This window comes from Acomys minous, assembly GCF_964271855.1.
Source record: "Acomys minous genome assembly, chromosome: 12".
Taxonomy (NCBI): domain Eukaryota; kingdom Metazoa; phylum Chordata; class Mammalia; order Rodentia; family Muridae; genus Acomys; species Acomys minous.
Genome location: NC_140493.1, coordinates 46,179,983 through 46,206,430, shown reverse-complemented (window position 1 = coordinate 46,206,430; position 26,448 = coordinate 46,179,983). Strand labels below are relative to the sequence as shown.

The 26,448-nt window shown below is 40.2% G+C and overlaps 1 long non-coding RNA gene across 2 annotated transcripts in view; it reads left to right on the top strand.

The window, feature by feature from the left end:
* Positions 1–23,851, top strand: part of LOC311579828 — a 107,324-nt gene extending 83,473 nt beyond the window's left edge. Inside the window, exons 4-6 of one of the 2 annotated variants that reach the window (XR_014773258.1) lie at positions 17,771–17,926; positions 20,344–20,710; positions 21,823–23,851. This is a non-coding gene — a long non-coding RNA (uncharacterized lncRNA). Of the gene's footprint in view, positions 1–17,770; positions 17,927–20,343 lie in introns of both variants that reach the window. The other variant, XR_014773259.1, reaches the window with a different exon arrangement.
* Positions 23,852–26,448: the final 2,597 nt, after the last annotated feature.

The window sequence follows — 26,448 nt, the reverse complement described above, 5'->3', positions numbered from 1 at the left end:
ACTCATACTAGCTACTTAACAGTGCACTTGAAAGCTCTAGAACAAAAAGAAGTAAGACACCCAAGAGAAGTAGATGACAAAGAAAAATAAAACTAAGAGCTGAAATCGGTAGAGAAAAAGAGAACACAAAGAATCAATGACTAATATCTCAGGCTCTAAGGCCAGTGGTTAAAAAATGGGATCACATAAAACTGAAAAGCTTCTGTAAGGCAAAGGTCACCATAAAAAGGGCAAAATGGCAGCCTACACACTGGGAAAATATCTTTACCAGCCCTACATTCTGACAGGGGCTGATATACAAAATATATAAGGAACTAAAAAGCTAGACATCAGCAAATCAAATAACCTAATTAAAATGGGGTACAGTTCTAAACAGAATTCTCAACAGAGGAATTTCTAACCTTCAGGAAGCACTTTACAAAATGTTCAACACTCTTAGTCATCAGGGAAATGTAAGCTGAAACAGCTACCAGATTCCATCTTACATCCGTCAGAATGACTAAGATAAAAAACTCTAGGGACAGCACATGCTGATGAGGATGTGGAGCAATGGGAACACTCCTGCACTGCTGGTGGGAATGCAAACATGTACAGACACTTTGGAAATCAATTTGTCAGCTCAGAAGACTTAGAATAGTACTGCCTAGAGACCCAGCTATACTACACCTGGGCTCCACCATATCACAAGGACACTTGCTCCACTAAGTTATAACAGCTTTATTCATAATAGCCAGAAACTGAAAACAAAATACATGTCCTCCCCAACCGATGAATGGATTAAAAAAAAAAGAGCAAAAATTGATGGAGCTAGAAAAGGTAAATCTGAGTGAAGTAACCCAGACACAGAGAAACACAAACGGTATGCACTCACTAATAAGTAGATTTTAGCCACACAGTACAGGATAAACATACAACAGCTCACAGACACAAAGAAGATAAGTAACAAGGAGGAACCAAGCGAGGATGCTTAAATCTCACTCAGAAGGGGAAAGAGAATAGATAATGGAAGCACAAGGGAAAAGGACATGCTCAGTCCCGATGCAACTTCATGTGCTGGTGTGGGTTGGTGGGGTGGGTCTCCTTTTCTGAAATATAGGGCATAAGGGGGTAGGGGAAAGAGGGAGTGGTGGTGGGATGGGGAGGAACGGAGGGAAGGGACTATGATTGGGATGTAAAGTAAGTAAATATATAAATAAAACTTAAAAGGAAAAATGTGGTACACTTACACGATGGGATACTACCCAGCTATTAAGAACAAAGACGTCATGCTATTTGCAGGCAAAATGGATGGAACTAGAACAGACCATCCTGAGTGAGGTAATACAGACCCAGAAAGACACATGGTGTGTACTCATAAGTGGATATTATACATAAAGTACAGAATAACCACGCTACAACCCACAGACTCAAAGAAAGTAAGTAACCAAGAGGGCCCAAGGAGAGAATGGTAGAACCTCACTGATTAGGGGAAATTGAGTGGATGTCAGGGGTGGATGAATGGAGGGGACCATGTTGGGGAGGGGCTGGAGAGGGGAGCAGGAGGGACATAGTAGGTGGGAGGATGGAAGGGGAGAGGTGCTGGGTAAGAGAATTGGAATTGGTGTGTATGTATGTGTGGGAGCATCTCTGGGATGAGCTAGAAACCTAGGGCAATGTAAACTCCCAGGAATCTATGAGGGTGACCCTAGCTAAGAGTCCTAGCAATGGGAGAGAACCTGAAATAGCCGTCTCCAGTAGCCAGGACAGACTTCCAATGGAGGTACTGGGACACCAACCCAGCCACAAAACCTTCCACCCACCAGTTGTACTGCCTACAAGACGTGCAAGGGTAAAGAGGGAGCAGAAATTGAGGGAAAGGCTAACCGATGATTGCTCCAGTTTGAGAGAGAGCCCACCCTTGACACAATTAATGGTACTCTCCTATACTTGTAGATAGGTGCCTAACATAACTGACCCTTCACCCGGGAACTGATGGAAATGGATGCAGAGACCCACAGCCAAACACTAGGCGGAGCTTAGGCAATCCTGTGAAAAGGGGGGAGAAGGGATTGCAGGAGTCAGAGATGTGAAGGAAATCACGAGAATCATCTAACCTGAGCCTACAGGGGCTCCCAGGGACTGAGCCCCCAAACAGAGAGCATGCATGGAAAGGGACCTAGGCCCACTGCATATATGTAACACCTGGGCAGCTTGGTCTTCATGTGAGACTCCCAGCAGCAGGAACAGGGACCGTATCTGATGCCTGCTTTTAGAACCCTTTCCCCTTTCCCCTAACTGTCTTGTGTGGCCAAAATAGGAGAAGATGCATCTAGTCCTGCTGCAACTTCATAAGCTAAGGCTGGTTGATAATCATGGGAAGCCTTCCCTTTTCTGAGGAGAAAGGGAGGAGGGGTGGATGGAGAGGGAGGGACTGGGAGGAGAGGAAGGAGGGAAGCTGCAACTGGGATGTAAAATAACAAGTAAATAAATATTGTTTAAAACAACAACAACAACAACAACAACAACAACAACAACAGAAGACGGAACATTCATTCTTTGTCATGGATTGGTAGAGTTAACATAGTAAAACTTCCCATCCTAGCCAATGTAATTTACAGATTTAACACAGCTCCTGATTTTTATTTTTTCAATCTTATTTTTTAAACTTTGCGATAGGATCTCAGTGAGTTGCTGGCCTTCATTTCTGCTGCCCAGGAAGGCCTTTCAGCTTCCTACTCTTCTACCCCAGTGGAAGTCAACCTGAGCAGTCAACCTGATAAACCACTGCCACCAGATCCAGCTGTATCTCTATATTTTTTCACACACTTAAAAAAATTGCACATTTTGCTGGGAAGAGACCTCACATGGTAGCCTTCCTCTCATGTTTTCTGGGTTTCATAGGAATGATTAAGAACTGAAAGCAAAATCATCTTGGTGTGCCTCTAGTGAAGACCATGGTTTATGGATGAAAGATCCAGTGATAGCTTTGGGAACCTGAATTGTAACCAGTGAATGGGTCAAGGAAACAAAGCTTGTGGACCCAGTTTTATATGTTTCTTGTTTTTGCAAATAAAGTTTTATTAGGACCCTTTAAGCTCTCTTGTTCATATATTGTACAGGGCTGCTCCCAAGATATAGCTACAGAATAGGTTAACTGTGATAGTGACAGTATGCTCCTTAAACCTAGAATATTTATAGTCTGATTCACTAGAGAAAATAATTTACTCTAGGTTATATCCCTACTAGCTCCACGTGAGGGCTACAGGTTGAAGTATCTTTTATTAGGAAGCATAGGGTGCAGTGAAAAATCCCTAGGCTATAGAATTGGACCAGGACCAAAATCTTTTCTATCTAGAGTATAGCTTTGAATGTATAAACAACTCGTTCTGCAACCCAACTAGGTGAAATCAGTATAAAACTTGTAATTTTGATTTGTGGTTAATCAAATTTTAATAAAGCCTGTAGTATATACTTAAAATAGATAATAGTAAAACACAGTGCCCCCTTCTACTTAAAAAAACTCTTTTTTTCTTTTCTTTTTTTTATTAATTTATTCTTGTTACATCCCAGTGGTTATCCCATCACTTGTATCCTCCCCTTCCTCCCTCCCTCCCATTTTCCCCTTACTCCCCTCCCCTGTGACTGTGCCTGAGGGGGATTTCCTCCCCCTTTATATGCTCATAGGGTATTAAGTCTCTTCTTGGTAGCCTGCTATCCTTCCTCTGAGTTTATTCAAAAAATGTCTTCAAATATGGCAGAGATAAACTTGGGGATGCACCTTGGCAGAGAATGAGGGAATAATAAACTATAGACATTGCTCTAAATCCAGCCAGATAGCACTGAGGTGAGAGCACAAACCCAGCCCATTAAGCATGTTTTCCTGGAAGAGAAGATGCTTAATACAAGATATAAGGGAAATATAGGAATTTACATTCATGACAGGGTTTAAGTTCTAGGCTAAGACAAAAAAGCAAGAATAGACGTTAAGACTGGAAAGACATGTTACATCAAAAAAGTTAAAAATTAAACAAACAAAAAGATCAGTGAAGTTGAGTAAGAGCTCGAAATTGCAAACAGGTGAAGAGATGCATGGTGAGTGTGAGCCAGTGCCATAGTCACCATGTAATAGTCACAGCCTCTTTCTTTCTTAGCACTGTCAGGACTTTGCAATATGCCCACTGCATGTGGCAGCATCCATGTCAATGAGCACCCTAAAGTGAGTTTGTGATTGGGATTTGACCAAAGATATATGGGGAAGGATTATTAGATCTTTAACCACAAGTTCCCCAAATGAAAACTCCCCTTCTTTGCAGCGTTAGTTGTGGACAATGGTGATGATGCCCGGGACTAAAACATTTTTTTTTCCATCTGAAGATGGAAGAGAGAACTTCATAAAGACTCAGTTTCAGGGACAATTTGTCAGTGTCACCATCTAGGACCAACCCTAAATCTGCACAAGTATAAACTTTTTATTACAGAAAACAAGATTTATGTGCCTGGCTCACATGAAATCTCGGTGGAAATGAAAACAAATGGCCTGGGCCCCAGCATCCTCTTTGCTACAAAAGACTGAACTCCAAATCAGATAATTAAATGCACTAGGTAATGACTGACAGATTAACTGTAAACAGCTCAGCATGACATGGTCTTTCAGTTCCTCACCTGCAATGAAACATGACCATCCTAAGGGCTATTTGTAATAATTAAATAGTATACAGAACTGGAACTTAGACGTTGGATACAGAATATAGTATATATTCAAAATGGTAAAAATTGCAATGAATTTTTCTATTACTGTATTGCCAAGCTCAAATATCTTAAATGACATTGTCATTTTTTAAATAGATTCTTTTTTTGTTTCGTTTTGTCTTTGAGACAGAATTTTTCTGTGTAGTCTTGGCTGTCTTGGACTCTCTATATAGGTGAGTGTGAGCCAGTGCCGTAGTCACAGCCTCTTTCTTTCTTAACATTGTCAGGATTTTGCAATATGCCCAGATATCTGCCTGCCTCTGCCTCCCTGAGTACTGGGATTCAGGTGTGCATCACTGTGCTTGATTGACACTTTCATTTTACTTATGTATTTATTTATTTTACATCCTTGTTGTAGCTCCATCCTTCCTCACCTCCCAGTCCCATTGTTCCTCCCTCTTCCCCATCCTGCTCCCCTATTCCTCAGAAATTCCCTGTCCCCATCCACCTCAGCTTGTCAAGTCACATCAGGACTGAGCATGTCTTCTTACTCTGTGGCCTGGCAAGGCAGTACTGCTAGGGGGAAGTAATTGAAAAGCTGGCAAGAGAGTCCATGTCAGAGAGAGCCCCTGGTCCACTTAGTAGGGGAGCCACATGAAGCCTAAGCAGTCCATCAGCTACATCTTTGTAGGGGGTCTAGGTCTAGTTCATGGAAAGTCCTTGGTTGGTGCTTCAATTTCAGCAGGCCCCTCTGGGTCCTGGTTAGTTGGTTCTGTTGCTTTTCTGGTGGAGCGCCTGTCCTCTTCAGGTCCTTTTCTCCTTCCCCTAATTTTTCCACAAGACTCCCAACACATCACCCAATGTTTGGTTGTAAGTCTCAGCATCTGTTTCAAGGCACCACTGGAGAAGAACTTTGCTCAGCTTCTGTCTGCAAGCATAAAAGAGTGTTGTTAATAGTGTCAGGGGTTGGTTCTCTCCCATGAGGTGGGTCTTAGGATGTGCCAGGCATTGGTTGGACATTTCCTCAAACTCGGTTCTATCTTTGTCCTTGCACATCTTATAGGTGGGTAACTTTTGAGTGGAATTCTTTTGTGAGTGGGTTGGTGCTCCTTTCCCTCCAGTAGAAGACTTGTTTAGTTAGAGGGTGTCCTTTTCAGTCTCTATGGCTTCTTCTACTAGGAGTCTACCCTGACTTAGATCTCCAGCTTGTCACAGAGATGCTCCTGCCCATGGGTTCTCTTTTCTCTATAGGCCTTTTGTCCTCCTGTCCCCTCTCTCCCTATGTCTGATCTCCATCCTCATTTCTCTCTGTGTTTCCTCTCCTATCTCATTCCATCTCTTCAAACACTACCTCTGTCTACTCTATTTCCCCTTCCGAGTGAGATTTAAGCATCTTCCTTTAGATCCTTCTTGTTACTTATCTTCTTTGGGTCTGTGCATTGCAAAATGTTTATCCTGTAATACATGACTAAAATCCACTTATAAGTGAGCATATACCATGTGTGTTTTTCTGGGTCTGGGTTACTTCACTTAGGATGGTCATTTCTAGTTTCATCCATTTGCCTGAAATTTTCATGAATGTTTTGTTTTTGTTTTTAGTAGCTGAGTAGTATTCCATTGTGCAAATGCACCACAGTTTCCTTATCCATTCTTTGCTTGAGGGTTTGAGATAGCTCCAGGAGTGGAATAGAAAATCACTTTTGAGTCTAGCCGCAAAATTCTCTGTGACAAGCTGGAGACCTAAGTCAGGGTAGGCTGGGGGCGGCAAGAGGATATAAGAGGGACATGGTCATTCTTAAAGATGACCCTAAGGTGGCAGGAATCAGAATTTTCATAGGCATTGCAAAGGAGGTTGAAGAAGATGTTCCCCCATACAACTTATTATTTTTTTAAAACTACATATAGTGGTTCACTAGTGTCTTTTAGAATTAATTTATTTTAGGAGAGGTAAAAGCAGAATGGTCAGAATGTAAACCCTAGAGATTACTCAATATACATATTGTTAGATGTGTTTATATATATGTATTCCATTGTAATTGCAAGATGTGTTTGTATACTTCCTTCTTTTCCTCTTCTTCCTCCCCCTTCTCTTCCTCCTGCTGCTGCCACCACCACTGCCATGACTGCTCTAGGCCTCCATGAAGCTCTATGCTTGTGTGGCTCTTCTTGGATGGCATGGGCCATGATATCTAGAACATTATCTGTTGACGCAGGGTTGGTGGACAGGCCCTGGGAAGACTGAATTTTCCTCTTGACCACTGCTATATGTCCTTTCTATCAGTCTTACTCAAGTTTTTTTTTTTAAAGAACTAAATTACACATATCCTTGAGATAACCCCCCTTGTGCCATTTTGTTGGAAGACAAGGGACTAAAACCACATATTATTGTTTGGAATTATGTATTAGATTGTCCTTTCAGAATGATTCTCTTGAATTTGGCATTTAGAGTGCTCCCCAAAATGTCTCCAGCCAAAGCAAAGGATTGAGAGTTTGAGCTCTGTCTCTAATTCACTGTTTTCACATACTGCCTCAAGAACATTCCAGCTCTTTGATCTGAAATATTTTCTTAAATTCTCTATGGTTTAGTTTTTCTCATCAATGAAATGGCGACAGTAATCATCTGTGCATCAACTGAGTGATAGTGAAGGCTTAGTATTCGTGGGTAAAAAATCTCTAGAATATGGCATGGCAATTTTTGGGTTTTAACTGGAAAAAGTAAGGCCAAAATCACTTCCTGGGCCATCCCTTCAAGTGAGGAGCTTTGACTAAGCTTTGTCTCTCTCTCTCTCTCTCTCTCTCTCTCTCTCACACACACACACACACACACACACACACACACACACACACACACAGCACTTTCAGTTCTCCAGTCTTTAAAGCTAGAGAACAGCCACATTCTGTGAAGGTGTTATGCCCATGCTATCTTTGCTCTTGCTTCACCGGAGTTCCATTTAGTAAAACAAAAGCCTCGCTGCTCTCTGCAGGAAATCAGAATACAGTAAGGTTGCAATGGCTGTATGAGAAAGAATGTAAAATGGAGGTGAGAAGCAGAGGACCAAGAAGACGTGAAAGCAGCTGTGTGACCAGAGTGTAACCTTTTCATCCTAGTAAGAGATGATTTCATTTTATGTTATAAATGGGCAAGGAGTCTGAACTAGATTAGTGAGAATGTTAATTTATCTCATAATTCTATTTTCTACTTCTATATGGAATTCTTTTTGTCTCTCTACTATTTCTCTGGTGCATTTGTTTCCTATATTTATTTTCAAATAAATCTTCGCAACGTTGCTGACGATAATTGACAGTGGAGGCAAAGGACATTTTTCAGTAATACACAAACAAAGCCAGACTCAAATCATACAAATTGCTTCTTTCGTGAGGATAAAACTAAATTGTTTGTCAAGGTAGGGAGTCAGAGAGAACAGAAAAGATCCACAGGGAGCAGCAAAGGGATGATGAGTGAATTTTCCTTATTATGTCTGCCTTTGTCAAAATGGAATACACTCCTTCAATTTTATATTCTTAGCATTATGCACCAAGCAATCAATAGCATTATAAATAAGTCTATTTTGGTTATGGGGTTGAGACAGCTCAGGAAATGGACTAGAAAATCACTTTTGAGTCTAGCCTCAAAATCAATTTTTTTCCCCAATTATTTTTCTTAAAACATTTCTATTTGTCTCTCGGAATTTCCTTTCCTTCTGACTTTAAGGCATTCTGCTTTGCCATTTTACACCTGAGATCTGTATCACAAAATGAAGCCTTTAATTATGCATTGCCCTCTTTCTCATCTAGATCTCAAGATCCTGGACGGCAGGATTCTTTTTTCTGATCTCCTCTCTGTGTGTGATGTCACAGAAGTTCAGCAAGCTCACAGGCAAGCGGAAAAGTAATGATCTCCCACCATTTGCAAAGCACTGTTCCACCCTCACCCTTCATTGCCTGGCTGTGTCATGGGTTAGGGTTCTGCTCTCTGTCATTGTCTCCACAGCTCCAGAACTCCATGGTGATTATGCTTGAGTTCCCTAATCGTTCTTCTCCTCAACTTCAACTATGTGAAGCCAGGATTGATTCGTTTGGGAAAGAAAATGTTGGTTTATTAGTATTAAGAACTTAGTTTTGCTGGCTCTTGAAGTGTGAAATCTGAGATCATTATGCTAATGGACTTGGTGGTATCTGGTGAGGGTCTGACCTTGATTCTTAGATCATCTTCTAGAAGGATGCTAATTCTATTCATAGAATGTCAAGGGGAAAATGGGAGGGAGGGAAGAATGGGAGGATACAAGGGATGGGATAACCATTGAGATGTAACAAGAATAAATTAATAAAGGAAAAAAAAAAGAATGTCTACACTTATGTCCCAGTCACATCTCAAACGCCTCCTTTCCCATGACAATTGCATTGGTGATTAAGTTTTAATTTAAGGATTTGGAGGAACACACACATTCAATCTACAGCAAAGAGAAACCAGAGCCAAGACAGCCAGACGCTTTCCTATGGTAGAAAAGTTTTCTACCTTTCTAGGCTTCATCAGCTAAAGGTTCTTCTCCATACTGTGAAAAGCTGGCCCCAGACTCTGAGTTAGTTCAGTTTCCCAATATCCCTCACCTCTAGTCTGAGCAAATGTGAGGCATAGTAAGTGATTCTCTCTGTCCCCTGCGGAATGGAGGACCAGGTCAGTGAACCCAGGAAACCCTAATCCTTTCCACCATACATGGTATCTCTTCTTTCAGTCCCACAACAATCTCATAAGGTAAGCATCCCACTCCACTATACACTGTATATATAAACTCATGAGTTCAATGTCACAGGCAGTTTTTTTTTTTAATTATGATGGAACTGCCCTTACTTACTTCTTATTTCTCCCAGAATCAGATTCGAGTAGGCCCCTTTTCATGAATTTCTATGAGCCAATTAGGAATTAATTCCTCCAAAAGCTATCTGTTCTGTGCAAATCCATGCCCTACCTGAACATTCCAGGGAGTTTTAAAACCATAATCTCTTCTCACCACATTGATGGCCAGATCAAGATCAGAGATGTGACTCAGAGTAGCAAGTATTGAGTCAGTGTGATTTCTGTTATTAGGAATTTGAAACTGCTATTAGCAAGAAATTGTCTTGCTAAAGACAAGAGCTGAGGGGAGTATGACAGGTTGTGGGGAAGGATGGCATGGTCAGGATGATACCATGAAGACGGAAGGTACAGTTAAGCTCACAAATGAAGCTTTATGCTGGACAGAGCAGAACAGCTCCTTGATTAGAAACAAATGGAAGGAAAGGAGAGAAAAGCAAAGGCCTCACATATAGTTACACACACACACACACACACACACACACACACACACACACACACACACACACACACTAATGACCTAAAACTGAAGGCAAGGGAACAGGAATACAGGTCTTAAATCATACACACTGCCAGAGGTTCCTGTAGTTTTCATCACAAAGGACTGGAAGTTGCAGAATCTCTGGTACAAAGACAGGAGTTTAGGGCTAGGAACCTAAGGCAGGTGATGAATACTATCTGGAATTTAAGAAATCTATCTGCTGCTCCCAGTCTCCTGACAGAATGTTAGGTTCGTACTAGCCCTCTCATCCCTGAGTAATAATTCATAGCTGCCCAGAAAGCTGACAAAGGCAGATAACCCCTCAGCTGAATTCATCCGTGAGAATTTCATACACTTTAGCTTGATCATATTTATCCCCCCTCAAACCTCTTTTCCATCTCACCCATATAGCCTTTCCATAACTTTTCCCTCTCAGCTTCATGTTTTCATAAAAACCCCACTGAGTCCACTTAGCGTTGCCTGTATGTTCAGGGGAGCTGAACCATCCACTGGAGCACAAGCAGCCTCTATTTTGTGTAGCTTTTCAAACTTTCAGTTGCATGTATGTGATTTGGGAAGGTGTTATGCAGAGCTTGTTTTAAACCCTGAAGAGACAAAGTTGAATGAATAAGCCTTGGACACGTTGTGGAGGAGCTCAGAGCCTGAGAAAGAAAGTCAGTGAGTCAGAAGAACTACATACGATCATGTCTAGCATGTCTAGCATTACCTAATTTATTAGTAACACACACACACACACACACACACACACACACACACACACACACACACACATGTTTCATGTGCTCTGTCTAGACTAGTAAATCATTGGCTGAGAGTTTGGTGGGAAAATGTGTAGGCATGGGGAAGTTGGAATTAACAAAATGAGCATTCTATCTTTTGGTATGCATAAAACATTGGTTCTACCATTCCTGACAAACACTAAAATCTGCAGAGGCTCAAGTCTCTTCTGTAAAAATATCAGTTTGAACATGCAACACATGAGTACACTCTGGGCACGTTAATTATCTCCAGGTCATCTACCATAGCCAAAACAATGCAGATAGTTTTTTATATTACATTATTTCAGAAGTGATGAGAAGAAAACCTGATTATATTCAGTACAGATGAAACATTTTTCAAACATTTTTATCAGTCATTGGTATAACACATATGTGCAGGATCCATTGATACAGAGAACTGACTACTTATCATCTATCTATCTATCTATCTATCTATCTATCTACCTATCTATCATATGTCTATTTCCATCTCTAATCATATTTTTAAAAGGAGACATGAAGCAATGCATAATGAAAGCTATGCTTCATCAGCGATAACCTAGGGTTTAGAAGTAAGAACCAGAGCATATACTGAATAAAAACCAGAATGCAGAGTGATACTGTGTTTTTGTGGCATTGGTATACCTGCAAGTCATTTCCATTTTATTTAGCATATTTATGATGTTCCATTTTCAAAATCGCAACTTTCCCCATAGTCAGTTCATTATGCTTTCTTTTTGTAATTTGGACTCAAAGAATTGTGACATTGAGATCAGCTGCCACAGCATATAATTGATGAGCCCTTTTATTTCCTTTGGGTAAGTTATATGGGCAAGAATTAAGCAGGAGTAGCAGAAAAAAATAAACATGTAGTGAGTGTTTACTCTGTACCATCATAGACAGTCTTCAAAACACAGTTAAACATTACTTTTGGGGGGATGGAGAGATGGCTAAGAGGTTAACAGCACTAGCTCCTTTCCAAAGGTCCTGAGGTCAATTCCCAGCAACCATGTGGTGGCTCATAACGATATAATGAGATCTGGTGTCCTCTTCAAACAGGCAGGCACACATGCAGGCAAACACTGTGTATGTAATAAAAAAAAATAAATCTTTAAAAAAAAGGCACCAAACCCATTACCTTTCTGCTTCATTTGCATAACTTGAGCCATCGTAATGTTCCTCAATAAAGGCTATTCCTGGGTGTGAAAAGAAGCACCAGTATCCCTTTAGGCTACACTTTCTAGGGCACTCACAGGAAAGGTATCTTTGACTTTGTCCAACACTCGTTCTAAGAATTCACTCTTACTCCTTGTTGAGTGTTCTTCCTTTAATTTTTTACCATACTCTAAAGTACATGCCTTCTCCATACTTTGAATCCACTATCAGTCTTAAACATATCTTTTTTTGCAACTAATTATATCCTGATGTACAATATCTCTTACTTAACTAGTAAATTTTCTCTTTAATTCCACTACATAAAACATGAATGTTATCATTTCCTTGTTGATCGCTCCTTAACAAGTTGTAAGCTGGCCCATGACATGGCAAAAACACATCATTTTTTATCTCATTTATGCTTCCCTTTGTCTGTAACAGACAAGGCACCAGCAAACTCTAGCTGCCAATGCAACAGCCAGAACTCATCCTGAAGAGCCCTACTTCTTCCACAGGGACCCATAACAATTAGTTGCCAAGACCAATAGACTCTGCCACTGGGTTTTCTCCCTGAACTCATGCATGATTTCATGCAACATCTTTTTAACATATTTTCCTCTGTCCAGCCTGTTCCCTCCAATATGCTGTTCATCCTGCAGCCAGAGTGACCTTTTCAAAATTACAATGGGGATCTGATGATGTCTCTTTATCATTGGCTTTCACTGTTCTGGTATCAACATACATCAGGAGGAAATTTTTTGAAGAGCCTAAAGTGATGATCATACAGACTAGAAGAGAAGCAAGAAACGTATTTCTCAGCCTCTCTAGATAAGTGAGAAGATACAAAGGAGATCTACAAATATCTGAGTGATGTTCATCCAGTGCAGAAAGATGTCAGATGTAGAAGGTGGAAGCTACTTCAAGTTATAGGGTGTGCATGTGGCGGGGACTTTGTAGCCTCTCTTCCCAGGAAAGCAAATGTAAGAGAAATAACGCAAGAAGATAACATCTTCCTTGGGTAGAATTGCTGATGTATGTACATGCCGTGTCTGATTTTTCTCTTATTTACCGATGGCAGACCATTTCTGGACCACCCTTCCTCACACAATAACCGTCTTACTCTGCCTCTCACTTTGCCCTTATCACCTTGCATTCGCTTACTGCTGTCATTCTGTGTGTTCGTTTGCTAAATCTGTAATCCAGATTGATTTAGAAGTTCAAACTCTATGCTCCAGAAATTATCCTGTGTTGTAGCTCATGCCTCATTAATTTTATGTCTCCCGTCACATTAGGCCATAAATCTTTAAGTCAGCAGCTGCTTTGTTTTGTTCACTTCTGTGTATCTAAGAGTATATAAGGGTAGCTTAATTTTACTAAGGAGAAACATCCAACAGATACACAGAGACTGGTCTGAAGTCATGCACTAATAAGTAACAGAAATGTGATTCAAATAGGTCTCTTTTCTAAAGCACTGGCTTATCAATGAACTAATTAAATGATCAATTCTGTTATACTATAAATAGTAATGATGGTATTTTTATGCCTTATAAAAAGATAAATAATACAGATGTCCCACGATAGTTCCAGAGCTCATGGCCTGTGGATGATCAGTGAGCATGGGCAATTCCAAAGCAGAGAGGCTGTGGAAAAAATAAAGGTGCTCTGACCCTGTACAGAGTGTGGGCTGGCTGAAAAGGCATTCTCAGGGCATACAACTCTATGGTGAACCTCTCACAAAGAGCAGAAATGAGTTATCTCACAAGTGAGGACAAGGAATCTCAGACAGCATCAAATACAGGCTCCTCCTCCTAAGGTACCAGAAATCATGTTATGGCCTTGAACATTGGTTTAGAAGGGGGAAAAAAGGGAATAAAAACTAAAAAGGTAGATGGAAATTCACCAGAAACAGGGGTTCGAGACAGGAGCGAGAAGGTGCAGTCCCTGAAGGCAAAACAACCTAGGAAGCCTAATGGTCACATTGTGCAGTGCTGTGTAAGCACATGATGAGGGCATGCAAGCACAGCTCCGGCATCCCCTGGACTAATTTCTGTTTTTTTCCCTATAACTCGCACTCTTAATCTACAAAGTACAAGTGGGCAGAGGTAACTGAACTTTTTGGACAGTCAGCACCTTCACTTGCAGTCTAGGAAGGGCAGGGGAAGGAGGGAAGGAGCAGAGTGCTCTGGAGGGGATCTTCTGTAAGGCAGCTTCCAGCTCATGCCCTTTCCCGCAACTGCTCAGGGTCCTAGTGCCAACCCAGATGTGCTGCAGAGGATTAGCTTGCCGAGGGAGGCAAGAAAGGCAATACTTATTCTGGGCAGTAGGTGGTGCGCTTGCTTCTGTCTCAGAACTTCAGCAAGTTTGTTTCTTTGCTCTGGAGACCTCAGTCTCAAAGATGTCTTTTATGCTATATTAGGAGCAAGAGAAGACCACTAACAGGTGTTGAGTTACTTTTCCGTGCCACGCATGGATATAAAGAATATTATTAGTCCACACAGCTCCCTGGCCCCTCACTTTCAATATGTGTTCCTCTTCTACTTCCTCGCGTCCTGCCTTGAATCTCAAGCTTCCTCTTTGGCATTAAAGCCATCATGAATCAAGGGCTTACTATGAACCAGGCACCAAGCCGAGCCATCTCAGACATGATTTCATTCAGTCTTATTTTGTGGGAGTGGATTGGGTAGTGTTCCAGACAAGGTTTCTCTATGTTGCCTTGGCTGTCCTGGACTTGTACTATGAAACAGGCAGGCCTTGAACTCACAGGGATCTGCCTGCCGCTGCCTCCCTGAGTACAGGGATTAAAGGCATGGGCCACCACACCTCTTTAATTCATTCATATTTGCTACAATGAGGGAGCTGCTGTCCCTCTGCTGGTAATGAAAGTGAAAATACAAAGCAGTGATTGGTGGGTAGTGAATTTGGGACTTTTTCATATCTGAAAGGCCTCACTTCTTTTGCTATATCGTGTCCCTATCTTAAGTTTCACACTTAAAGATAGTCTGTTTTCTACTGTGCAGCTCTGACAACCTCGGCTGTGAGGCTGAGGGTTGAGTTATATGCAGAAACAAGCCCACTTGTTCATTATAGTACCTAAAGGATTTAAAACAACCCTTCTACTCACTGTCAAACCTGAAATATCCCAATCCAAAATGGTGACATAGAGGTGACTACTTATTTGCTCCCATCCCCTGTAATCCTCCACTTCTGTCAACCCTTATATCAGCTGTTTACATGCATGTCTCATTATGGACTGTGCAAATACGTTACTTACTTGTCTTATTTGTCATATACCAATCAGCTGACATTTAATGAATATCTATACTGCAGGCTTTGTTCTAGAGCACAATTTTCTTTTGCCATCCCCCTTGGATAGGGTCTTGGTAGGTAGCCCAGGATAACCTCCAATTCACTATGTAGCCTATGTTGGTTGCAAATTTATGATCCTCCTGCTTCAGTCTTCTGAGTGCTGGGACCTATGTAGAGACACATAAATGATTTAATATGGGCTTTTGTCTCAAGGATCTGATAGACAAGTCGAAGAGACATGTTAGTAAATATTCTATCACAAAATGGTGTAATAGGTGTTAAGATATGGGTGACCATTTGATGCTGGAAAGCCATTGCTTGTGTGCTTAGCACACTCTAAGGCATGCAATGAAAGAGTTTTAAGTGATTGAATAAATAAAAGCAGTTCATAGATCAGCTAAAGGTCTTGGAGGAAGAAATCTAAAGTACAGAATAAAGGGTGAGTTAGGCAAGTGATACGGGTGGTATTGGCAGAACTAAGAGAAAGGGCGCCTTTGACTCTTCTAGGCTCTGGAAAAAAAGGCTTGGACCAAAATATTGTGCACAACAGATGTTCAGTGAAGCCGCCCAGACTCTCTGGGGTCTTCTAGTCAGATGTGGTTACATCTGTCACCATCATCTTGAATTATATATACTGTAATGGGTAATATCAATTGTCAATTTGATGAGATCTAGAATCAACGAGGAAGTATGCCTGTGGTTGATATATTGATTATGTTAAGTGAGATTAGCAGACATGCACACTGAGGGTAACACCATTCCCTAGGCTGGGGTTCTGGATTGTATAAAATCTGAGAAAGCAAGCTGAGTATAAGCAATCATTATTCTCTACTTAAGACTGTGGGTGTGATGTGAAGCTGGCTACTACAGTTTCCCTACCATGATAGACTGTATCCTAGGACTATGAAACAAGTAAAACCTTTATTCATTAAGTTGCTTTTGTCTGGGTATTTTATCACAGATGCAAGAAAAGTAGCTAAGACATACTTGGCATTCATAAATTGCAGTGTGATGCTCATTCTAGAGGAGTACAGGGATACTATTTCTCAATGGATCTGGAAACCTCTATTATGAAGTTTCCTATCATCTGGCTTTGCCCTATTACCCTTGTTTCTTAGCTTCTTCCAGGAACATATTCTATGTGCCTGAAGGGCATGGAGATTAGCATTCTGTAGTTAACCTTTTACTTACCATGTATTTTCTTGTACTTTATTCCATATGAAGTATTTTTCTCTGTTCTCTCTTTCTATGTGAATGAGCATTGCATTTACAAGAACTGTGTTGTTTTTATTGTATCCAACTTTTAAAGATACAAATTAAGAAATTTGGATAAGGTTATTGAGTTAGTAAGTGCAGAAACAGAATTTTAAACCATGCAGTCTTAATCTACAGTTCTTATGACTTTACACAATATCCAATGAAGATATATTGACTTAGTTAAGCATCACATTTCTTCTGCTATGATATAAAAAATGCCACCATGTTACAATTAGGTATGTATCACTTATTAGTGCTTTTAAATATATTTTTACCCAAAGACTAGTTACTGCACTCTCATCTTAGTGGACCAATACTTTTGCATACAAAAAATTTCTAAAAATATATTTACATGCTAGGGACTCGGTAACTATGTAAGAAAAATTAAATCTCTGAACTTTTAGCATTTGTCTGGAGTCTACTGTGGGTTCTCTTTGAACAGCCTTTGTCTGGTTGACTAGATTATCAGTGTGATGGTAGATTCAAAAGTGAATCAGAATTGTCTGACCTAAGGTTTTGATGAAAAGAACTGACAAACTTTAAATATTACTTTTTTAAACCACAAGATAACCTTTGCTTGGGGACCTATGTAAAGAGAGGACTTTAGTTGCTATATGATATTCTGATAGAGAGACAGAGCAGAGTCTAGGCAACTCTACATCCATGTTAGGCAACTCCACATCTGTGTTAAAAATGGCAAAGGACAAATGAGTCAGAACCTAAAAAGAGTCCAAACTACTGTTTGAAAAGCATAGATTGCTCTTTGGTACACAGATTGGATTTGGAACGGGATGATGGACTTTTGCACTGATTCCACAAGGCAGGGCTGTTATTGATGAGTACTTGGGTAGAACATTATATTTTGAAAAATCTCATTTTGAAGTTTTTCATTGCACTCTAACACACTGGTTATTTCTTATGATAAATAGCAGGAGATTATAAATACAACAGGTAGGAGAAACACACCACATGCAAAGGCATAAAAAGCCACCGGCACTGAAACTTGAAAGGGTGCAAAGAGACTTAGCTCATGGCTCTCACTAAGGTAAGAAGGCTATGCTCCTGCAGGCTTAGTGGTGGGATCGTGGGTGCGGAGTTTGCTAACAGATGAGCTGGAATGAATATGCCAGTGTCTGGTCATATCAGCCCCCATCTGCCTCAATAGCTCTCAATAGGATGAGAACAATGATGTTTCCCGGTCTAACACATTGTTAGGCTAGTCAAGTGTCCACCATGGATATTCTCTGATGTCAGTATCATTTATTTTCACAGTGCCCCAGAAACATCCCTAGAAGAAAATGTCCCATGCTGGCTGGCTTTCTGAGGTCTTTTATTTGTTGGTCAACGCCCATACTGATGAAGTCTTAGTTTTGGCTTGGATAGTTATGCTGTAACTTGGAAGGATGATCAGCAACTTTTCAGATGCAGGTAAGTGCTGTTGGGATCAACCTAGTAGAGTTTATGTTTTGTACTATCCCAACTACTTTTTATCTTGTTTTAAAGTCAACGATACATTTGAAAACAAGTATGCATGAGTAGGAACTCGCAAAAATCTTCTGATGAAAAGTTATCTTATTTGAAATATTATAAGCCAAATTCTAGGAGATTGTCTCTTGAAAACTTCTCTGAGCTTACGAAAATACAGAAACAGAACTATTTGTAAAGCTCAGGATAATAAGAGTGCACTGAATGGGATGGATGCTTCTGGGATGCCCAAATGGAGGGAGAGTCTCATAGCCAAGAACATTGGCTGTTAGGACAGATACTCATTGGTCTGCTTGGCTAAATATAATACCTTAATGGGGCCAATAATGCCTATTTCATAGTATGACCAAAAGAATTAAATAAAACAATGGGTCCAATACAATGCCTGCACCCTAGGTAACATGTGAGAGATGTTGAAATCCTTTCTGTCATGCTTTCTGTTACTATGTTTAACACGACCTTCATCATCTTGTCATTGCTAGTACCACCATGACCCAGATCATTGACCATCATGGTCACCATCATGATCACCATCATGGTCATCTTACAGACTTGCTGCTAACCTACCTAGAAGGTATCTTACCATTTCCTTAAAATCTTTCACCACCGTCTTCTTGTTAACACTATGTCATCTGTGTCTTGGAGTATTTGAGGAGTATTTGAGGAATGTTGGCCCTTGTGGCATCCTCTATTTTTGGGCTGTTTGGCTGTCTTTTAAGTTTTCATCCTCCTCCTTCTGTCCATGTCTTCTTATCATGAGGTTTCTTGTTGGCACTACCTGTGTTCTTAGAATTTAGGAGCTGCGTAGCAAAAGAAAGTATCAAACCATCTGCTGAAGTCTTGCTGCTCAAGAGCATGGTATGCATAAAGAAGGACTAAAGTTTTGACTGTAGGCTCCTTTGCCTCTGGGAGATGGTACCATCTGAGGCCCTGACCCCTCTTTTTCAAGGTCTGATACTCTAGCTCCTGACTAAGATTTCATATCTCCTGAAAACTCAGCCTAGTTGGCTGGGCACCTATGGCCTGCACTATTTATGTAAGCCTTCTGTTCCAGAGGTCCGGACCCCACTCCCTTCTATGACTCATGAATTACTAGTTGGCAGCCAAGGTATATATTGTAATTAAACTCAAATTATTCCCTGTGTCAGTTTGTATTAGTAGGCCTCCGTGATGCATGTGACAAAAACTCAATTAAAAAATTTTTGAAAAGAAGATTTTGGATTAATAATACCAATGAGAAAAAGGACAATGATCTTGTCATTTTTTTTAACCTGATCTATTTTTTCCTAGATCTTTTCTATTTTCTATGAACTAGAAAAAAAAGAAAACCAAATAAAGAAGAGCAATAGGTCCTCAGTGAGCCTGAGATCCTCAGCATGGTTTTAAGTATCTGCACAATGCTCATTGAAATAGTGCTTGGATTCCAGTTATTCTTTGTTTATGTATTTTGGTGTTAACTTGTGTCCCTTGGGAGGACAAAACAAAGGTTCAGGCAATATATGATCAATCCAAGTATTTTAATTATGAGAAACTATCAATAACCTTATTTACTGTGTATCTTCTGTAAGTCAGACATATACTAAGTGCTTTACTTACATTATTTGGTTTATTCACTTACTAATGTATACACCAGTAGTGTATGTCAGTCTTAGGTATGTATTTATTCATCCCATTATTCATTCATTTATCTGTCTGTGAATCCAACCACATCAATTCATGTGCCCACCCATTCGCAATTTCATTCTTCCACCAATCTATGTATACATCTTCCATTAATTCATTGACCCAGGTGTCTGTGTAGTCACTCAACATTAGTTGAACTTCTACCACTTTTAGGCTTTTAAATTTTTTATCCCAACCGATCCTTACCTTGGTCCTTGTAATCTTCAAACTTGCCAGTTTGAAGGAATGGAAAAATTTCCATTGAACACTAGGAATTAGCCAAGATTAAATAAGTAATTTGGAAAGCCAATGAGGCTTTGTATAAACAAACAGAACGTGATTTCTGTTCAACTTTCAGACCCAAGATGAGGAATGTGATTTTTCACTGACATTTTAAAGTGTTTCTGCAACAATTGATCATAACCTTAGTATATTAAAGTGACACACAACAACGAACTTCCTGTTTTGAAGGACAAAAGTATGAAATGGGTCTCTTGGAGTTCACGGAAATGTTTCCCTGAGGGGTAGGACTTGTGAAATGATCTGTTTCCTTACTCTTTGTAATAGCTGATTGAATTCTTTGGATTATGAAACCTCCATTATGTTTTACCTTTAAGGACTGAAATTATATTCTTCTGACATCTTTTCTCACTGCCTCACCTTTTCTATTAACTTATCTTACTTTCTGTCTTCTGGAGAGCCCCATGTGATATAGATGGATCTAGCTGGATCCTCTTGCTTTATGATGCTATGAAGATGATGGTGATGAACCTCTGCAGAGTGACCTTTCAACAACTCTCCTGGAGAGTGGACAGATGAATGGGACTGAACAGAGCATCAGAGGTTCTCTCCGTTGCATGCTTTTATCCTAACAAAGTCTAGAGTACATCTTTTGGACAGAGGGTCAATGACATTTTATCAAGAGCAATGATTTGATGTAGTTGTACTGTATGCCTATGTGTACTGAACCCCGTTAACATGAAGAACAAATGTGTGTTGGTAAACAATTGTAAGAGGAAAAGATATTTGCCATGGTCAGAAATAGAACTTTCATATTCCTGAAAGGTATGTATGTTCATGTTTGTATTGGAGAATGAAGGGTAGGAATGTATGGGGGGAAAGATACAGTGTTTTTGCTCAGTGCAGTATAGCTTCTGACATTCAGAACATATGTATCGTGATTTCGTCCTCTTCTCCTTCTCTTGTTTCCCTGTATAAGAAATATCTAAATCTTCCAATGCAGTTTGGGTTTTCATTTGTAGGGTCCACAGATATCATCTCCAAATTTCTTTAGAATAAAACTTGAAAATGTAGTCAAACTGAAAAAAAAAATTTGACAAGCAGGGATTACATGCAGGAAGTGACATTTATTTGTACCTCAACCACGGTGATGTCTGCACTGGCACATGAAAGGACTTGGCGTGTTTGGCCTATCACTCCCTCTCCCTGCTGTGAAGGAGCTTCCTCAATCTGGCCATGCTGTATTCTCCTATATGTCACTCATCAAGAGAAGCAAAAAGGTGTCCCATACTGAGAAGGTGTCAAAATAGGTAGCTTTTGATTTCACTATAGAATTCCTGATTCTTGAATGGGAGTTGTTTGTCAGACAGTGGAAATTCTCCTGATTCAGTAGAAGAGTCTCTCTGTGTCCCTGGTGATGTGAGAGTTCAGCAAGAAGACCCTCTGGCCAGGTGTGTCTGACCTCACAGCCCTGAGTCTTCTCTGGGTCTCTTTTTAAATCTGGAACATTCAAGGGGGTTAAACAAAAGACTTGTCACAGAAAAAAAAAAAACCACCCCAAACCGGAATTCTGGGATGATAATGGTAATTCATGTAATTTGGTTATTTTCAGAGGAATAGTTGTATGATCTACATGACAAATAATTGCTTTATCACTGAGGTGGTTAAAGAAACAAAAGAACATAGGCCTTCTCAGTGTGTTCCACCTCTGTCTCATGGGCCACATGTGGCTAAGAAGGCTGTGAATACAGTTAGACTCAAAAATGTAAACTTAGGAAAAGCACTGTGAGATGTGCTTTATGATAAGAATGCATGGTTGTCCAATGTGGACTTTCTAGATGACAACATGCTGTCATATGTCACAAAGTAGGACACCCTTAAAAAAAAAGAGTTGTTAAGGGCTGTCTTGTGTACTTTAACTCACTGTCCTGCTCCAGGTACTTGACGATATGATTGAACTGGAAGATAGGATCTTCAAAGAGGTAATTTAATCAAAATGAGATCATTGGGGTGAGTCCTAATCAGTACAACTGGAGTCTTTATAAGTGGTAAGGATCCAGAGGTATATTTGAAAAATCATCTGAAGATGCCAGAAGAGAACAGCAATCTGCAAGTCAAAGAGCGAAACCATAACTCAGGAGAAACCACGTGTGATGACATCATCATCTTGACTTCTAGAAGATCAAGGACTCCGAAGAAAATAGTTTTTGTTGCTTAAACCACCCTATGTGTGATACTTTGCTCTGGCTGACTGATTACTAATGCACAGGCCTATGATCTTAATCTTATCTCTTTTGAGCAGTATAAAGTAAATCATTTCTCCAAGTGTTATTTCTCCATATGAAAAATGTAGTTGCTTAATCTGCTTAACATACAAGGTGGGAGTTTTAAACTGGCACACACACACACACATACACACACACACACACACACACACACACACACACACTTGCCTCCATTACACATATAATAGTTACTAAGCCAAAATAGGAGTAGATTTAATCTTGAATAGTTGATCATGCCATCCTAGAGTTGTGAGATCATATGGATTATGATATGTTGAAAATACATTAGGAAGAGGGTGTTTAAGCTGAATTGTACATATTGTAGCTTAGGAGATCTACGTCTTCACTGTTGTAGTTTGTTTATCTGTTTTTGTGATAAACATGACCAAAAGCAACTTTAGGAGAAAGAGGATTATTTCACTTTACAGGCTGTAGTCCATTACAGAGGGAATCCAAGGCCAGAATCCCAGGCTGGATCTTGAAGGAGAAACTGAGGACATTGCTTATTGGCTTGTTCCAAGGCTCATGTTCATCTATTTTTCTCATATTTCCCAGACATACCTTGCCAGGGTTATAATGACCACAGTGAGCTGGTTCCTCCTACACCAACTGATAATTAAGAAAATGTCCAACATACGTGGCCATAGACCAATGTGATGGGGGAAATTCCTCAACTGAAGCTTTCTCTTCCTAGGTGCTACAAGTTGACACCAAGATTAACCACCATTGGGTGTGGGTAGCAAGTACTTTTTTCTTTTCAACTTTAATTGTTTACTCTGTGACATTTTCATAATCAAATAAATTTGCCAACTTCTTATTAATTTTTAAAATATTCCCAGGAATGGCATAGCTGAATCATATAGCTGTTCTATTTCTAGTATTTTGATAAGCCACCAGACTGGTTTGCAGAGTGGCAGAAAATTCCAATGCAAGCATGGGATACCATCCTATGAGTTACTGGTGAGAAAGGTCCAAGAGTTCTCCAAAACAACACAGGATATTGTTATTTATCTTGGTTACCCACTATATGTACAAGGTAAGATTCTATTAGTGAAGATTCAGTTTGGGATGGTTGATATAGAGAAAACAATCTATCTGAAACTGACTGGGAATCTTCATCGCTGGCTAGCTTTTACAGTGCTAGAAGGTGCTATTCAAGCTGCTGGAAGAGGAAACACATCAGTGATCTTACATAGCTCTAGAACTTGCATGATACATTATTGACTTACTAGGCCATATGTGTTTACTGGTGCAATAGAGGCATGGCTGTCATGGGGGAACTGATTGCTTTTTCACTGCTTTTGAAGCTTTTTTGAGGAAAGAATTTATGCCCGGTACTATAGTCCTGGTCAATATCCCATGGCTAGTAAAACCATAGGTCTGAGGGTAGAACCTGCTGTTGTTATTTTTAGATTGGTCATGGTATCAGATTTACTTCTTAAAAATTTTATGTTTACATACATAGACCTGGGTTTATCCTCTTAATCTTAGTAAAAGAAATTCTTCTTTTTCTTTTTTTTCCCCTTCATATCTGACAGCAGACAATGAAGAGACACATAATTGGTTAAAGTGCTGAGAATAAGAGACTGGGTGCTTTGTATGGGAAATGTCCCTAAAGACTCATGTATTTGAACACTTGGTTCTCAATCAGGGGATCTGGTTTGGGATCTTGGGGCAAATGTATCCTGGTTGGATAAATTACATCACTTGAGGTGGGCTTTGAGAGTTCATAACCTTTGCCCTACTTCCAATTGATTCTCAGCTTCATGTTAGTATTTGATGATATGATATCTCTGATTCCTCCTCCTGCTGCCATGCCTATTGCTTGCCGTTGGCACCTATCCCTACCACGATATCCTGTGCCATAATGTATTCTTATCTCGATGGCACCATAAGCCAAAAAATCCTTCCATTAGTGTGGTTTTTAATCATAGCACCAGAAATGTCATTAATAGAACTGTAAAGGTAGCATCTTAATCAACTAACCCCTTTGGGCCTACCACTGCCAATGCTCAGGAAACATTATGGAAGAGGAGGGTGAGAGAATGGAAGACCTGGGCTTGGGGAGGAGTGCTGTGAGATGCTGTCTTCTATATGTGACAAGGAGATCGTAATTGGAACTCACAGCTGCTGTGACTACCTGCACAAGGCGTACACAAGATGAAGGCAGCCAAAACTCTGTCATTGGTCAAAGATGTGTTCTCCAGTCCCTACCTCTTACTGAGGCACTATTGGTTGGTGACCACTGCTCAAGGAGGGTGAGCCATTCTTTTATGAGGGTGTTTTCACTAGCAAGTTTCTGTTTCCCAAGGTCTAGTGGATGGACCCACTAACTATGCCCATATAGGTAACCTTGATTGGACTTGGTGTGATATCAAAAAGAAAGAAGAAAGGTAGAAGAAGAGGAGGAATGAAGTTGGGAGACAGAGGTACTGAGAGGACTTCGGGGTTGGAGAAGAGAAATATGGAGCTGGTATGACCATGTTTCATTATTTACATGTATAAAATTCTTACAAATAAAGAATTATAATGAAAAATTTAAATAATATTATGTCCAAGACTTTTCTACCCACCTTCCATTCTTTAGATCTCATTATTTGCATTTGTTTCCCATGGCTGCTGTAACAAACATAAGTGTTGTGGATTAAGACAACAGGAGTTTATCTGCATACAAATCTTAGAAGTAGGAAGTGACTGTATTTGTCTTGCTGGGCTGGGGTTAAGGCTGTGGCAGAGCTGGTCCTCTCAGGATACTCTAAAGAGGGATCCCATCCTTTCCCTGATCTAGCTTTAGAAGTCTGCCCATGTGCCTGTCATTCCAACCACCAGCCTCTGTTATCATATTACCTCTCATCTCTATTGAATTTTCTGATGCACAAAGCACTTGTTCTTATATTTCGGACTCACCTGGGTAGCCCAAGGTGTCATCTCTATTTCACAATATTCAGCTCACGTATCTTCAAGTCTTCTTGGCCATACAAAATCAGTATATTAAAAACTTAGTATTATGCTGTGGATATTTTTTGGTGACTATTGTTAGATCACCACAGTACTAGACAGGCAATGTAGAATAATGAAAAGAAAAGGATCTTACTCTAATTGTTGGCTTTATGGTCTTGCAAAAATTCAGTGAGCCCACCAGAGTCTGCTTCTTCAAATCTCAAAGGAGTATAACATCACCTACCTCATATGGTTTCTATACGTCCATTTACATGAGAAAACATATGGGAATCAATTAGTACAGCTCCAAAGTCACTGTAGGGTCTCAGCAAATGGCAGTTGTTTTGTCTCATCTGTTCTCACTCTGTTTCACATTTATCTATATTATTCACAGAAAGAATCATCTTGGACCTAATTCCCTCTAAGTCCCATATAAGCTTCAGAGCATCGGTCATCCTGGCTGGGGATATCTTTACATAAAAGAAATAAAATACTTCTTAGCTTTTCTTTACCCAGGAGAAGTCAAGTAGTTCATGACAGTACACAGAACACTTTCATAACACAGCATCCACACTGGTAGAGCTGCCTCACAGCCTTCTTACTGATAATTTGATACTGATGCTCCAACTCCAGTCCCAAGGACCAGTTTTACTTTTAAGGTACTGGTTATTTTACCATATAGAGGCCTCTTGTGCCTACAGTTCAGCTTCAAATTCTGTATCTGAATAGCTAATGGTAGTGGAGGTGGGGCCATGTGACCCCTGTGCATTATGTTTTGTTCTTAATGCTGCCTTTTGTCTTTGCTTCTTTCCTCCCATTGTAAGCTACATGATATTTCTATCTTTTCCTAGTGCGCTGACTTGTCACGTGTCTGCTTGGCACAATGGAAATTGGCATGTTGTTCTAAAATATGGAGAGATTTTTCCACTGATAGTGCTGAGCTATATCACTAAGACTCAGTCTTTTTCTGTGTTTGTTTTCTCTGTTTGGCAACTTGTACTGATCCATGAATCCAAAAATCAATTGATCCATTTATCAACTGATCCATTGATCCACCCCTCCCTCCTTTATTCCTTCTATCTCTCCCTTCCCCCATCTATCCATCCATCAGTCTAAGTTAGAATTTCTATTGTTGCATCAAAACACCACGACCAAAAAGCAAGTTGGAGAGGAAACGGTTTATCAACTTATACCTCCACATGGTTGTTAATCACTGAAGGAAGTCAGGACAGGAACCCAAGCAGGGAAGAAACTGGAGACAGGAGCTGATGCAGAGGCTACGGAGGGGTGATAATTCCTGGCCACTCCCCATGACTTGCTCAACTTGCTTTCTTATAC